The following is a 16464-nucleotide window of genomic DNA, read 5'->3' as shown; positions in this document are numbered from 1 at the left end:
AAGTTTGCATTTCATTCTATTACAAAGCCCTCTAGACAACAAACTTCCTTTGACTAGAAATAGGCCTGAACAAATTGTTAAATGCAACTTGCCAAAATATCATATTTAAAGTGGGAGAACAAACAATGTTTATTACGAATGATTGAACCCATGAACATGAAAGTGGCCATTTTAAACTGTACAACATTAAATAAAAGCACACGGAGCAGTATGCAAGCAATAATAATAATATGAACACACGACAACTACTTACTTTTTTGAAGAACTCGCTTGATCCTTCTGTACTGATCGTGCTTCCTCAGTTTCAGGTCTGACCAGTGTTTCCTCAGTTGATCCTTGGATCGTCGTACCCCAACATTTTTCTGAAGACTCTTTACAACTTTAGTCATGATCTTGGCCTTTCTATTTGGGTTTGAGTAAGGACCATACCACCCATCATAGTCGTTCCTCTTCAATATTTCCACCATCTCCAACATCTCTACAAAGGACATATTTGGGGCCTTAAATCTTCTCCTCTGGGATTAGGACACTTCTGGCTTTGGGCTTTTGTCGTCCTCCTCCTCGTTAGTAGAATAATTAGTGTGCACCTGCTGTATCTCCGCCATGTGCTCTCCCCACTGTGCCAAAAGAGAATGAGCGGGGAATAGACTAGAAAGAACCTCATGCGCACTGTATATAAAACGTAACACGCATGCGTCGTACGTACGATCTGTGAGCAGACAAAGGAGGAACTGAAGCGCCAATCATTCGAATGAAGGTACAATTTTAACTTGGTACATCGCTAGCATATACTGTTTCTAGATTGAGACTTATATTGGGACAAGATTAGGAGAGTTTAGCCTGACATTAGGGTTTATCTTGTGTTGTGTATTGCAGAGAATATGGATCCCTTCAAGGAACCACATTTTCTGGGGCTATTCATTGATATGCTCAGGGAGCTGCCCTGCCTGTGGCAAATGAACAACCCATTTTATAAGGACCTAAGAAAGAGGAAGGCAGCGCTGGAGAAACTGCTTGCTTCGGTGAAGACGATGGTCCCCATGGCAGACATCACCATAATGTGAAGGCCAAAAGTGGTGGCCTGAGGAGTACATATCTGAGGGTGAGCAAGAAGGTCCGGGAGTCCATGAGATCAGGAGATGCAGATGAAATTTATGTCCCCAGGATGTTGTACTATGACAGGCTGCATTTTCTGGCAAACCCGAGGGAACCCAGGCCAGCACTCTACTGTCTTCCTTCAAGGCTTCCGCTCCCCCAGCTGAGGCTTCCAATGTCCAACCTGGGCCTTCCAGGCAGCAACATGTGGAGGAGCCCAGCTTGAGATAGGTAGAGCATTGTTCAACATATTTATTGTCATACATTTAATGATGTTAACTAGATGTTATTATTGATCAGTAGGGATGAGCCTCGTGTTCGAGTCGAACATACGTTCGACTCGAACATCGGCTGTTCGTCCGTTCGGCGAAGTCCGAACATTTTGGTCCGTTCGCGCCAAATTCGTGTGGCGCTCACGGCCCACAATGCACTACGATGGCGCAGTGCATTGCTGGCTCATGATTGGCCAAGCATGCACTGTGACCCCGCATGCTTGGCCAATCGCAGTGCCGGCAGCGAGGAGAGCCATGATTGGCCACAGGCAGGATGCCTGTGGCCAATCATACCTCAGGCTGTGTAGTGCATGCCCCACACTATATAAGGCCGCCAGCATGGTGGCCTTGTGTAGTGTGTTGGCGTCTGAAGCAGTGGGTGTTCTGTGTACCTTCAACACACTACACACCGATCGTTTTGGGGCCGATTTTCGATCTTGCTGTTGTGTAGTGGTTATTGTCTGCGTGCCCTGACCGCAGTATACACCGCTATATTCACCTCAACTATATAGCTAGTGATCTATCTTTTGTAATAGAGCTTGCAGTCAGTAGTGTTAGGAGATAGTGCGTGCTGTCTGCGTGCTCTGTACCCAGTACATACCGCTATATCCACCTACATAGCTCTTCTCTATTTGAGCCCACTTGCCATCTGCAGGAGTTATTGGAAGTTGTGTGTGCCTCCAGCACAGCACAGTATACATCTGTATATACCCCTTTATCTCTGGTGTTCTATAATAAAGGCATCTGCAGGAGTTAGTGGGTGTTCTGTGTACCTTCAACACAGTACACACCAATTGTTTTCGGACGATTTTCGATCTTGCTGTTGTGTAGTGGTTGTTGTCTGCATGCCCTGACCGCAGTATACACCGCTATATTCACCTCACCTATATAGCTAGTGATCTATCTTTTATAATAGAGCTTGCAGTCAGTAGTGTTAGGAGCTAGTGCGTGCTGTCTGCGTGCTCTGTACCCAGTACATACCGCTATAGCCACCTACATAGCTGTTCTCTATTTGAGCCCACTTGCCATCTGCAGGAGTTATTGGAAGTTGTGTGTGCCTCCAGCACAGCACAGTATACATCTGTATATACCCCTTTATCTCTGGTGTTCTATAATAAAGGCATCTGCAGGAGTTAGTGGGTGTTGTGTGCCTCTAGCACAATATACACTACCCAACTGCTTTTTTACCCAACTCCCTTCGGGCCATTACCATGTCTGGAAGGCCAGCAAGGAGAGGCAGACAGGCGCGAGCCGATAAAAGAGGGCAAGCAGGCTCTGTGTCTAGAGACAACAGTGCTGGTCGTGGACGCGGTGCATTGTCATTAGCACGTGGCCATGGGACACGATTGTCCTTGTTTTTGGCAGCTGGACATGTTGAGCCGCAACATGCCAACGACTTGGTAGAGTGGATGACCAAGCCCTCTTCATCCTCCTCATCCTCTCTCACCCAGGCTCAGGGTACTAGCAAAGCAGCTGCCAACGCATCGTCTTCCCTCCTCTCAATGTCATCATCAGTGACTCCTTCCCTAGACCCACCATGTCCTCCTGAGGAGTCTCCTGAACTCTTTGAGCACAGTGTTGGGTACATGCTCCAGGAGGATGCCCAGTGTTTTGTGGGCTCTGATGATGACACTCAGCTAGAGGAAGGCAGTAGCGTGAGCGCAGAGAGAGGGGATGCTCAAGAAGGACAGCAATCTGGCAGTCATGTTCCACAAGCTGCAGCATACTGCCAGGTTTGCTACAGCGATAAAGAGGGAGGGGATGATGAGGGCACTGACTCAACGTGGGTGCCTGGAAGGAGAGAGGAGGAGGAGGAGGAGGAGGCACATGTCCAACGAGGCAGGATGCCCTCCAGGGGCCAGCTTAGGGGCAGCACACCGACTGAATCACACCGCAGAGCTCCGCCTGTGCAGGGCGCTGCCTCTGCGTGTTATTCTAAAAGTTCTTTGGTGTGGGCCTTTTTTTGAGACGAGTGCATCAGATCGCACCGCTGCTATTTGCAACATATGTCTCAAGCGTATCTCGAGTGGCCAAAACATCAGCCGCTTGGGCACCACATGCTTGACCAGACATATGTTGACCAGCTCGTTGGCAAGCGTACCTCAAAGACGCACACCAAAGAACAAAGCGGACCTCTCCTTGCTCCTCATCAGCTGGCATCTCCAACCCCACTAGACCTTCAGTCCTCTCTGAAACCTGCTCTGAGAGGAATGAAGGTGTAGAATTAGGTGTGTCACAGCCAAGTGCTTCCGGGAACTCTGCTAGCGGTACACCCACGTCCGATTATAGCAGGCAAATGTCCCTGCCCCAGCTGCTAGACCGGCGAAAGAAGTTCACTCCCAGCCATCCACATGCCCAGCGGTTGAATGCTAGCTTGGCTAAATTGCTAGCACTTCAACTGCTGCCTTTTCAGTTGGTAGACTAGGCCCCCTTCCGTGAGTTTGTACAATGTGCGGTTCCTCAGTGGCAGGTCCCCAAACGCCACTTTTTCTCACGGAAGGCGATTCCGGCTCTCTACCGGCATGTGGAAGGCAATGTCCTTGCCTCGCTGGACAGGGCGGTCAGCGGTAAGGTGCATATTACCGCTGACTCATGGTCCAGCAGGCATGGACAGGGACGTTACCTGTCTTTCACGGCCCATTGGGTCACTCTTCTGGCAGCTGGGAAGGATGCAGGACAAGGTGCAGTAGTGTTGGAGGTTGTTCCGCCACCACGCCTCCAAAATGCTACTATTGGTTGTGACACACCTCTCTCCTCCACCCCCTCCTCTTCTTCTTCCTCCATGGCCTCTTCCAGTGCTCTGTCCTCAGAACCAGCGGTGCTCCGTAGGCGTTCCAGGGGCTACGCAAGTACGCAGGCAAAACGATGCCATGCCGTGCTTGCGCTGGTTTGTTTGGGGGACAGGAGCCACACTGGGGCGGATGTTTTGTCAGCTCTGCAGGGGCAGGCCGAGAGTTGGTTGACGCCACGCCAGCTCAAGCCAGGAATGGTGGTTTGCGACAATGGCACCAACCTCCTCTCCGCCCTCCGACAGGGACAACTGACCCATGTGCCCTGTGTAGCTCACGTCCTTAACCTGGTGGTGCAGCGGTTCTTGGGCAGGTACCCCGGCTTACAGGATGTCCTGAAGCAGGCCAGGAAAGTCTGTGTGCATTTCCGCCGATCATTTAATGCCTGTGCTCGGCTGGCTGAGCTCCAAAAGGAGTTGAACCTGCCCAAGAACCGCCTTATATGTGACATGCCCACCAGATGGAACTCAACATTGGCCATGCTGCAGCGGCTGCACACGCAGCAGAGGGCCATCAATGAGTACCTGTGCGACTACGGCACCAGGACAGGGTCAGGGGAGCTTGGTTTTTTCTCACCACGACAGTGGGGCATGATCAGGGATGCATGCACTGTCCTGTCACTGTTTGACGAGGCCACAAGGAGGGTGAGCAGTGACAGTGCATGCATCAGTGACACTGTACCTCTTGTCCACCTCTTGGAGCATACGCTGCGTGGAATAATGGACAGGGCACTTGAGGCAGAACAGAGGCAGGAAGAGGAGGACTTCCTTGCCTCTCAAGGCCCCCTTTATCCAGACAGTGTTCCTGCTGTGCCACCCATCACACAGGAAGAGGATGAGGAGGAGGAGGATGATTGTGTCAGCATGGAGGTGGAGGCTGGCACTCAGCATCAGCAGCAGCAGCAGCAGCAGCAGCAGCAGCAGTCTTGTAGGGATGATTTACAGTCCCAAGAAACACGTGGACGTGTACGTGGCTGGGAGGAGGTAGCTGCGGATCATGTTGTCCTTAGTGACCCAGAGGACTCCGGACCGAATGCCTCAGCTAACCTACGCTGCATGGCCTCCCTGATCCTGCAAAGCCTGCGGAAGGATCCTCGTATTCTTCGGATCAAGGAGAGAGACCATTACTGGCTGGCCACTCTCCTTGATCCACGGTACAAGGGTAAGGTTGCCGACCTTATCTTGCCATCACAGAGGATGAGACATCTCCGGGAAGCCTTGCAGAAAGGTCTGTGCAACGCGTTCCCAGAGACTGGGAGGTTACAAACTCCTGGTCCTGAACAACGTGTTGCTGAGGCATCGGTCAGAAGGAGCGGTGGAGAAGGTGGCCGTCTGACTGATGCTTTCAGACAATTTTTTAGTCCGCAGCCCCAAGGTATGATCGGTTCCAGCACCCATCGCCAGCGTCTGATTTACATGGTGCAGGAATACCTAGGGGCAAGGTCAGACTTGGACACCTTTCCCACCGAAAATCCTCTGGCTTACTGGGTCTTGAGGATAGATCACTGGCCAGAGCTTGCACAGTATGCAATTGAGCTACTGGCCTGTCCTGCATCCAGCGTTCTTTCGGAACACACCTTCAGTGCTGCTGGTGGCTTTGTTACCGATCACAGGGTGCGCCTGTCCACCGAATCAGTTGATCGACTGACCTTCATCAAGATGAATCAGTCTTGGATCACCCACAGCTACCAAGCACCTGAAGCTGATGTAACCGAATATTTTTTTTGGAAATATCACATCCCTTCAAGACTGCCTATGCTGATGCTGAGTGACTGTCCTGTTATGTTGATTGTCTATCCTCTTCCTCCTCCGCTGATATGTTGGAAGAACATTTCTGGTTCTGGTTGATGCCATCAGCCCAATTTTTCTGCCCCTGTTTAACAGGGGCTTTTAAGTACAATTTTTGATGCAATGCTTTGCAGCAGGGCTGATTCCTGCAATCAAACAAGAGTATATGGGAGAGGTTGCAGTGTGGTGGCACCAGCACCAGTGCCTAAGGCCCAATTTTTCTGCCCCTGTTTAACAGGGGCGTTTAATTACAATTTTTGATGCAATGCTTTGCAGCAGGGCTAATTCCTGCAATAACACTAGAGTATATGGGAGAGGTTGCAGTGTGGTGGCACCAGCACCAGTGCCTAAGGCCCAATTTTTCTGCCCCTGTTTTACAGGGGCGTTTAATTACAATTTTTGATGCAATGCTTTGCAGCAGGGCTAATTCCTGCAATAAAACTAGAGTATATGGCAGAGGTTGCAGTGTGGTGGCACCAGCACCAGTGCCTAAGGCCCAATTTTTCTGCCCCTGCTTAACAGGGGCGTTTAATTACAATTTTTGATGCAATGCTTTGCAGCAGGGCTAATTCCTGCAATAAAACTAGAGTATATGGCAGAGGTTGCAGTGTGGTGGCACCAGCACCAGTGCCTAAGGCCCAATTTTTCTGCCCCTGTTTAACAGGGGCGTTTAAGTACAATTTTTGATGCAATGCTTTGCAGCAGGGCTAATTCCTGCAATAAAACTAGAGTATATGGGAGAGGTTGCAGTGTGGTGGCACCAGCACCAGTGCCTAAGGCCAAATTTTTCTGCCCCTGTTTAACAGGGACATGTAATTACAATTCTTGATATAATATTTCACAGGAGGGCCCCTTCCTGTGCCCACCCAGAGTAACGGTGAGGACTTATAGTGTTGTGGCACCAGCACCACAACCACCAAAGGTCAATTTTTCTACCACTGTTCAACAATGGCATGTAATTACAATTCTTGATATAATCGTTCACAGCAGGGCGCTCCAGCGCCCACCAAGAGTCACTTTGAGGGCTTACAATGTTGTGGCAAAACCAACACCTTGTTCCGCCATTTCTGCAGAGCATATAGGGCATGCCCCTACTTTCAAACATCCAATTTACAAACATCTCCTACTTGCAAATGGAAGGAGACAACAGCAAGTGAGATGAAAAAAGATGGACGACAAAACAAATTATGCAGGGGTGATAACCCTTCCCTATGTTTTCCAAAAAGCTTAAAAATAGTTTTTTTGACTGGAGCTACACTTTAAAAATGTACCAGTTGAAAATTACAAACAGATTCAACTTAACACAACAAACCTACACAGTCCCTGTCTTGTTTGCACCGCCTGTATACTGCTGTTCTGAGTATATAGGGCCTGGGGGCCACACGCATTTCCTTTTTTTAATATGGGTACGGGGTTCCCCTTAATATGCGTACAAGACCTAAAGGGGCTGGTAATGGGCAGGGAGGGCTACCCATGCCATTTTTCTCAATGATTTTCAACCATATTGCAGGAACCAGATATAACATTAAAACCGCAAGCAGTTTTAAATGATGTTATTTCCGTTTAATGTTATTTTGTGCAGGGACTGTTCTAAACACGGGAAACACGTGGCACTTCACAGGCATACTACAGACACCCCCCAGGCACCATATTTAAAGGAATATTTCACTTTTTTTTTCACTTTAATCGTCATTAAAATCAGTGCTCCCGCCAAAACGGCCATTTTTAAAAACATTTTAGGCATTGACCCATGTCCCCTGGGGCAGGAGCCAGGTCCCCAAACCTGTTTTAGGACAGTATCTTGCATATTAGCCGTTAAAATTAGCACTTTTCATTTCGAACGTTCCAGTCCCATAGACTTCAATGGGGTTCTAAAGTTCGTTCGAATTTGGGGTCCGTTCGAAAGTTCTGGTGCGAACCGAACCGGGGGGTGTTCGGCTCATCCCTATTGATCAGTAAGTTCTGATTTAACAAAGTGTTTTACATAGCAATAGACAGTAGTGATCAAAAATGTTTGGGACAAGAATGAAAAATACAGGGGTCAGAATGATAGTCTGTTCTATTTATTAACTTTCAATTTGCAACAGTCATGAGCTGAAAATTGTGTGATTGGTGAACAAAAAACTAAAACTATGTCCCATTTTCATACTCAGGAAGACCTCAGCTGGGAGGGGGCTGTGGCAAGTGGCAGTCAGGAGGTCGACCATCGCCCTCCTCCTCCTCCACCTCCTGCCACAACTACAACAGCAGAGCCACAGCCTGGAAGGAAGCCTGGAGGGAAGTGTCTAAGGAAGACCAGAAAGTGATGGCCTGTGTTCAGTCTGGTCTGACAGAAGATGCATTCTCTTGCATGACCAAAGCCTGGGGACATAGATGTCATCTGCTCTTCCTGATCTCTTGGACTTCTGGACCAGACTGTTCTCCCATAGAAATGGACTCCTCAGGCCACCAATTTTGCATTTAAATAATTGATGTCTACCCCTGGGGCCAAAGGCTTCACCAAATTTACCAGTTTCTCCAGCATTTCCTTCATCTTTATTTGATTATGACACCTAATAAAGGTTTTTTTTTTGGTTAAAGAAATACTTGCCTATGTGTTTTACTTCAAAAAGGACAGTTTATTTGTGAGTAGGCAGGTACATTTCAAAAATACAAAGTCAAATTAACAAGGGGACACCAACATCAAACAACCTCCTCGAGATTAAAAAATAAAACAATAAAATAAAAAGATAATAATGGTTTTCTGGTAAGTTGACACACAAAACACACCAAAAAAATTATGAAGATGACCAAAATGTAAAAAAAAAGAGATCTTGATTAAAAAAGAAACCACAAAATTAAAAAAATTTAAATAAAATAAAAAATGAATCGGGAGATCTGACGAATAAAAATATTCTATTCATGAAATCAGGAAAAAGAATAAAAAAATAAGTTTTGGAGAAGTCTGTGTGAATATGAGCAGCAAAACAACATCATTCTTCTAGCATTATAAAGAAAAATAGAATGCGCTGCATTAACCACTTGCCGCCTGCCCATAGGCAAATGACGGCGGCAAAGTGGTTTTTAAAATCCTAACTGGACGTCATAGCACGTCCTAAGGATTTTGAGCCGCTGTGTCTGTCTGACACCCCGCAACTATGATCTCGGTAAAGAGACTCCGACAGAGACTCTTTACCACGTGATCAGCCGTGTCCAGTCATGGCTGATCACAGTGTAAATAGGAAGAGCCGGTGATCGGCTTTTCCTCACTCGCGTCTGTCAGATGCGAGTAGAGGAGAGCCAATCGCCTGCTCCTCTGACAGGGGGGTCTGTGCTGATCGATTATCAGCACAGCCCCCCCAAGGATGCCCAAACTGGACTACCAGTGTCCATCCATGTCGCCCATCAGTGCCACCTATCAGTGCCACATATCAGTGCCCATCAATGCCACCTCATCAGTGCCACATCATTGGTGCCACCTCATCAGTGCCGCCTTATCAGTGCCCGTCAGTGCCCGTCAGTGCTGCCCCACCTGTGCCCATCAGTGAAGGAGAAAACGTACTTACTTACAACGTTTTGAAACTGAAACAAAAAAAACTTAATTTGGTTACAGTGTAGCATGACTGAGCAATTGTCATTCAAAGTGCGACAGTGCAGAAAGCTCAAAATTGGTCTGGGTAGGAAGGTGTTTAAGTGCCTGTTATTGAGGTGGTTAAAGAATTTTTAACATTGCAGCATGATGAATGTGCTATATCCATTACGAACGCTAGTTTTACCTGACCGAGCGCTTCCGTCTCATAATTTATTCTGAGCATGCATGGCATTTTGTCCCTTGGACTAGGCAACACATGATCAGAATTGACGCGATGGGATCATGTTGTCGGAAAAATTGAGATCCAGCTCTCAAACTTTGTGTGTCGGAAATTCCGATGGAAAAAGTTAAATGGAGCAACATGATCTGATTGCACATTTTCCGTCAGAAATTCCAACCACGTGTACAAGGCATTACAGCCAGTTTAACGCCATATATTTCTGTGTGCGTTATGTCCAGTTTAATGCCATTTACTTCTGTGTGTGTTACTGCCAGTATAACTCCATATAGTTTTTTGTGCATTACTGCCAGTTTAACACTATACAGTTCTGTGTACATTACTGCCAGTTTAAAGACATCTAGTTTTGTGCATTACTGCCAGTTTAACGCCATCTAGTTTTGTGCGTTACTGCCAGTTTAACTCCATTTACTTCTGTCTGCATTACTGCCAGTTTAACTCCATATAGTGTTGTGTGCATTACTGCCAGTTTAATGCCATATAGCTCTGTGTACGTTACAGCCAGTTTACCGCCATATAGTTTTGTGTGCCTTACTGCCAGCTTAACACCATATAGTTCGGTGTGTATTACTGCCAGTTTAATGCCATTTACTCCTGTGTGCGTTACTGCCAGTTTAACTTCATAAAGTTTTGTGTACATTACTGCCAGTTTAACGCTATCTAGTTTTGTGCGTTACTGCCAGTTTAATGCCATTTACTTCTGTGTGCGTTACTGCCAATTTAACACCATTTATTTCTGTGTGCGCTACTGTCATTTTAACGCCGTTAGTTTTGTGTACGTTACTGCCAGTCTAAAGACATATAGTTCTGTGTGTGTTACTGCCAGTTTAACGCCATATAGTTCTGTGTGCATTACTGCCAGTTTAACGCCATATAGTTCTGTGTGCGTTACTGCCAGTTTAACGCCATATAATTCTGTGCCAGTTTAACGCCATATAGTGTTGTGCGTTACTGCCAGTTTAACGTCATATAGTTTTGTGTGTTACTGCCAGTTTAACGCCATATGATTTGTGTGCATTACTGGCAGTTTAACGCCATATAATTCTGTGTGCCTTACTGCCAGTTTAACGCCATATAGTTTTGTGCATTACTGCCAGTTTAACGTCATATAGTTTTGTGTGTTACTGCCAGTTTAACGCCACATGGTTTTGTGTGAAACTGACAGTTTAATGCCATATAGTGTTGTGTGTTACTGACAGTTTAACGCCATTTACTTCTGTGTGAGTAAATGCCAGTTTAACGCCATATAGTTCTGTGTGAGTTAATGCCAGTTTAAAACCATATAGTATTGTGTGCATTACTGCCAATTTAACACTATATAGTTCTGTATCCATTACTGCTAGTTTAACACCATATAGTTCTGTGCGTGTTACTTCTGTGTGTGTTACTGACAGTTTAACTCCATATATTTGTGTGTGTGTGTCACTGCCAGGTTAATGCCATATAGTTCTGTGAGCATTACTGCCAGTATATGGCCATATAGTTTTGTGTGTGTTACTGCCAGTTTAATGCCATATAATTCTGTGTGCTTTACTGCCAGTTTAACACCATATAGTTTTGTGCGTTACTGCCAGTTTAACACCATATAGTTGTGTGTGTTACTGCCAGTTTAACGCCATATAGTTCTGTGCGCTACTTCCGGTTAATTTCCATATAGTTCTGTGTGCGTTACTGCCAGTTTAACTTCATATAGTTCTGTGTGTGTTACTGCCAGTTTAACGCCATATAGTTCTGTATGCATTACTGCCAGTTTAACTCCATATAGTTTAGTGTGCATTACTACCAGTTTAACGACATCTAGTCTGTAATGCCATTTACTTCTGGGTGCATTCCTGCCAGTTTAACGCCATATAGGTTTGTGTGAATTACTGCCAGTTTAAAACCATATAGTTCTGTGTGCGTTACAGCCAGTTTAATGCCATATAGCTTGGTGTGTGTTACTGCCAGTTTAACGCCATATAGTTCTGTGTGCGTTACTGCCAATATAACGTCATATAGTTCTGTGCGTTACTGCCAGTTTAACGCTGTTTACTTCTGTGTGCATTACAGCCAGTTTAGCGCTATATAGTTTTGTGTGAATTACTGCCAGTTTAAAGCGATATAGTTCTGTTACTGCCAGTTTAACACCATATAGCTTTGTGTGTGATACTGCCAGTTTAACATTATATAGTTCTGCGAGCATTACTGCCAGTTTAATGCCATATAGTCTGTATGTGTTACTGCCAGTTTAACGCCATATAGTTTGGTGAATTACTGCCAGTTTAACGCCATTTACTTCTGTGTGCGTTGCTGTCAGTTTAACGCCATATAGTTTTGTGTGCGTTACTGCCAGTTTAACATCATATAGTTCTAGGGGAACCCCACACTTTTTTTTTTTTTAATCAATGAATGAATTGTCGGCTCCGTAATACAGAGAACACTCATTGAGTGTTCTCTTATTACAGGAGCTGACAATTCAAAGTGATTTTGAAAGACTTTTTTTCCTTGCGAAATGACACTTTGTGCAGGGACAGTTCTAAGCACAGGAAGCATGCACCCCTTCATAGGCATACTAAAGACACCCCCCGGTACAAAATTTAAAGGAATATTACACTTTTATTGTTTCACTTTAATCATTATTAAAATCACTGCTCCTGAAAAAACGTCAGTTTTTAAAACTTTTTTTTGCATTGATCCATGTCCCCTGGGGCAGGACCCAGGTCCCCAAACACTTTTTTAGGACAGTAACTTGCCTTTAAAATTTGTACTTTAGATTTTGAACGTTTGAGTCCCATAGACTTTAATAGGGTTCTAAAGTTCACAAGAAGTTTAGGTCTGTTCACAGGTTCTGGTGCAAACCGAACAGGGGGGTGTTCAGCTCATCCTTACTCAGGTACATCAAACATGGCAAAAACACCAGCCATTCGAGTACCACATGATTAACACGGTGTTTAATGTCCAACCACTTAGCCTGTTAGCAAGAACACCTAAAAGACACAGAAAAAGCTGCAAAAATCTGTCCCTCCTCCTCCTTACCTATTTCAGTCTGCCCCTGCTTTACTGAGTCATTACCTTTCAGTGGCCTCCACTGACAGGGATAATGGTATATCACAGCGTGTCCCAGGTCCCAGGAGCATATCTGTCAGCAGCACACCACCAGCTGTAGACTGTAGCTGGCAAATTTCTCTGCCTCAGTTGCTGCAGCGGAAAAAAAAATACATTCCCTGCCATCCACATGCCCAGCGTCTAAATGCAAACTTGTCAAAGCTATTGGCTCTCCAACTTCTGCCTTTCAAATGGGGTGGATTCTGCCCCCTTCCGTGAATTTGCACAATGTGCTGTGCCACAATGGCAGGTTCCCAGTCGCTACTACTTTTCATGTAAGGCCGTCACGTCTCTTTACCATCATGTGGAAAGGAATGTTCTGACATCAATGGGCAAGTCAGTCAGCCATAAAATCCATGTCACAAGAAGTACTTACCGAGGCTGAGATGCCCAGAGCGGTTTGCCCTTGCGACTACGAGCACCCGACCCCCCGGAGGTGGTACAGTAGGGATGAGCTTCGTGTTCGAGTCGAACATACGTTCGACTCGAACATCGGCTGTTCGTCCGTTTGGCGAAGTCCGAACATTTTGGTCCGTTCGCGCCAAATTCGTGTGGCGCTCACGGCCCACAATGCACTGCAATGGCGCAGTGCATTGCTGGCTCATGATTGGCCAAGCATGCACTGTGACCCCGCATGCTTGGCCAATCGCAGCGCCAGCAGTGAGGAGAGCCATGATTGGCCACAGGCAGGATGCCTGTGCCCAATCATAGCTCAGGCTGTGTAGTGCACGCCCCACACTATATAAGGCCGCCAGCGCGGCGGCCTTGTGTAGTGTGTTGGCGTCTGAAGCAGTGGGTGTTCTGTGTACCTTCAACACAGTACACATCGATCGTTTTCGGCCAATTTTCGATCTTGCTGTTGTGTAGTGGTTGTTGTCTGCGTGCCTTGACTGCAGTATACACCGCTATATTCACCTCACCTTTATAGCTAGTGATCTATCTTTTATAATAGAGCTTGCAGTCAGTAGTGTTAGGAGCTTGTGCGTGCTGTCTGCGTGCTCTGTACCCAGTACATACCGCTATATCCACCTACATAGCTGTTCTCTATTTGAGCCCACTTGCCATCTGCAGGAGTTATTGGAAGTTGTGTGTGTCTCCAGCACAGCACAGTATACATCTGTATATACCACTTTATCTCTGGTGTTCTATAATAAAGGCATCTGCAGGAGTTAGTGGGTGTTGTGTGCCTCTAGCACAATATACACTACCCAACTGTTTTTTTACCCAACTCCCTTCAGGCCATTACCATGTCTGGAAGGCCAGCAAGGAGAGGCAGACAGGCGCAAGCCGATAAAAGAGGGCAAGCAGGCTCTGTGTCTAGAGACAACAGTGCTGGTCGTGGACGCGGTGCATTGTCATCAGCACGTGGCCATGGGACACGCTTGTCCTTCTTTTCGGCAGCTGGACATGTTGAGCCGCAACATGCCAACGACTTGGTAGAGTGGATGACCAAGCCCTCTTCATCCTCCTCATCCTCTCTCACCCAGTCTCAGGGTACTAGCAAAGCAGCTGCCAATGCATCGTCTTCCCTCCTCTCAATGTCATCATCAGTTACTCCTTCCCTAGACCCACCACGTCCTCCTGAGGAGTCTCCTGAACTCTTTGAGCACAGTGTTGGGTACATGCTCCAGGAGGATGCCCAGTGTTTTGTGGGCTCTGATAATGACACTCAGCTAGAGGAAGGCAGTAGCGTGAGCGCAGAGAGAGGGGATGCTCAAGAAGGACAGCAATCTGGCAGTCATGTTCCACAAGCTGCAGCATACTGCCAGGTTTGCTACAGCGATGAAGAGGGAGGGGATGATGAGGGCACTGACTCCACGTGGGTGCCTGGAAGGAGAGAGGAGGAGGAGGAGGAGGCACATGTCCAACGAGGCAGGATGCCCTCTGGGGGCCAGCTTAGGGGCAGCACACCGACTGAATCACACCGCAGAGCTCCGCCTGTGCAGGGCGCTGCCTCTGCGTGTTATTCTAAAAGTTCTTTGGTGTGGGCCTTTTTTGAGACGAGTGCATGAGATCGCACCGCTGCTATTTGCAACATATGTCTCAAGCGTATCTCGAGTGGCCAAAACAGCAGCCGCTTGGGCACCACATGCTTGACCAGACATATGTTGACCTGCCATGCAGCTCGTTGGCAAGCGTACCTCAAAGACCCACACCAAAGAACAAAGCGGACCTCTCCTTGCTCCTCATCAGCTGGCATCTCCAACCCCATTAGACCTTCAGTCCTCTCTGAAACCTGCTCTGAGAGGAATGAAGGTGTAGAATTAGGTGTGTCACAGCCAAGTGATTCCGGGAACTCTGCTAGCGGTACACCCACGTCCGATTATAGCAGGCAAATGTCCCTGCCCCAGCTGCTGGACCGGCGAAAGAAGTTCACTCCCAGCCATCCACATGCCCAGCGGTTGAATGCTAGCTTGGCTAAATTGCTAGCACTTCAACTGCTGCCTTTTCAGTTGGTAGACTCGGCCCCCTTCCGTGAGTTTGTACAATGTGCGGTTCCTCAGTGGCAGGTCCCCAAACGCCACTTTTTCTCACGGAAGGCGATTCCGGCTCTCTACCGGCATGTGGAAGGCAATGTCCTTGCCTCGCTGAACAGGGCGATCAGCGGTAAGGTGCATATTACCGCTGACTCATGGTCCAGCAGGCATGGACAGGGACGTTACCTGTCTTTCACGGCCCATTGGGTCACTCTTCTGGCAGCTGGGAAGGATGCAGGACAAGGTGCAGTAGTGTTGGAGGTTGTTCCGCCACCACGCCTCCAAAATGCTACTATTGGTTGTGACACACCTCTCTCCTCCACCAACTCCTCTTCTTCTTCCTCCATGGCCTCTTCCAGTGCTCTGTCCTCAGAACCAGCGGTGCTTCGTAGGCGTTCCAGGGGCTACGCAAGTACGCAGGCAAAACGATGCCATGCCGTGCTTGCGCTGGTTTGTTTGGGGGACAGGAGCCACACTGGGGCGGATGTTTTGTCAGCTCTGCAGGGGCAGTCCGAGAGGTGGTTGACGCCACGCCAGCTTAAGCCAGGAATGGTGGTTTGTGACAATGGCACCAACCTCCTCTCCACCCTCCGACAGGGACAACTGACCTAACCTGGTGGTGCAGCGGTTCTTGGGCAGGTACTCCGGCTTACAGGATGTCCTGAAGCAGGCCAGGAAAGTCTGTGTGCATTTCCGCCGATCATTTAATGCCTGTGCTCGGCTGGCTGAGCTCCAAAAGGAGTTGAACCTGCCCAAGAACCGCTTTATATGTGACATGCCCACCAGATGGAACTCAACGTTGGCCATGCTGCAGCGGCTGCACACGCAGCAGAGGGCCATCAATGAGTACCTGTGCGACTACGGCACCAGGACAGGGTCAGGGGAGCTCGGTTTTTTCTCACCACGCCAGTGGGGCATGATCAGGGATGCATGCACTGTCTTGTCACCGTTTGAGGAGGCCACAAGGATGGTGAGCAGTGACAGTGCATGCATCAGTGACACTGTACCTCTTGTCCACCTCTTGGAGCATACGCTGCGTGGAATAATGGACAGGGCACTTGAGGCAGAACAGAGGCAGGAAGAGGAGGACTTTCTTGCCTCTCAAGGCCCCCTTTATCCAGACAGTGTTCCTGCTGTGCCACCCATCACAC

Source organism: Lithobates pipiens, unplaced genomic scaffold, assembly GCF_037356315.1.
Source record: "Lithobates pipiens isolate NorthernLeopardFrog02 unplaced genomic scaffold, aLitPip1_a1.2 Scaffold_23, whole genome shotgun sequence".
NCBI lineage: Eukaryota > Metazoa > Chordata > Amphibia > Anura > Ranidae > Lithobates > Lithobates pipiens.
The sequence above is the reverse complement of the archived record's forward strand: the minus strand, read 5'-3'. Positions refer to the sequence as shown.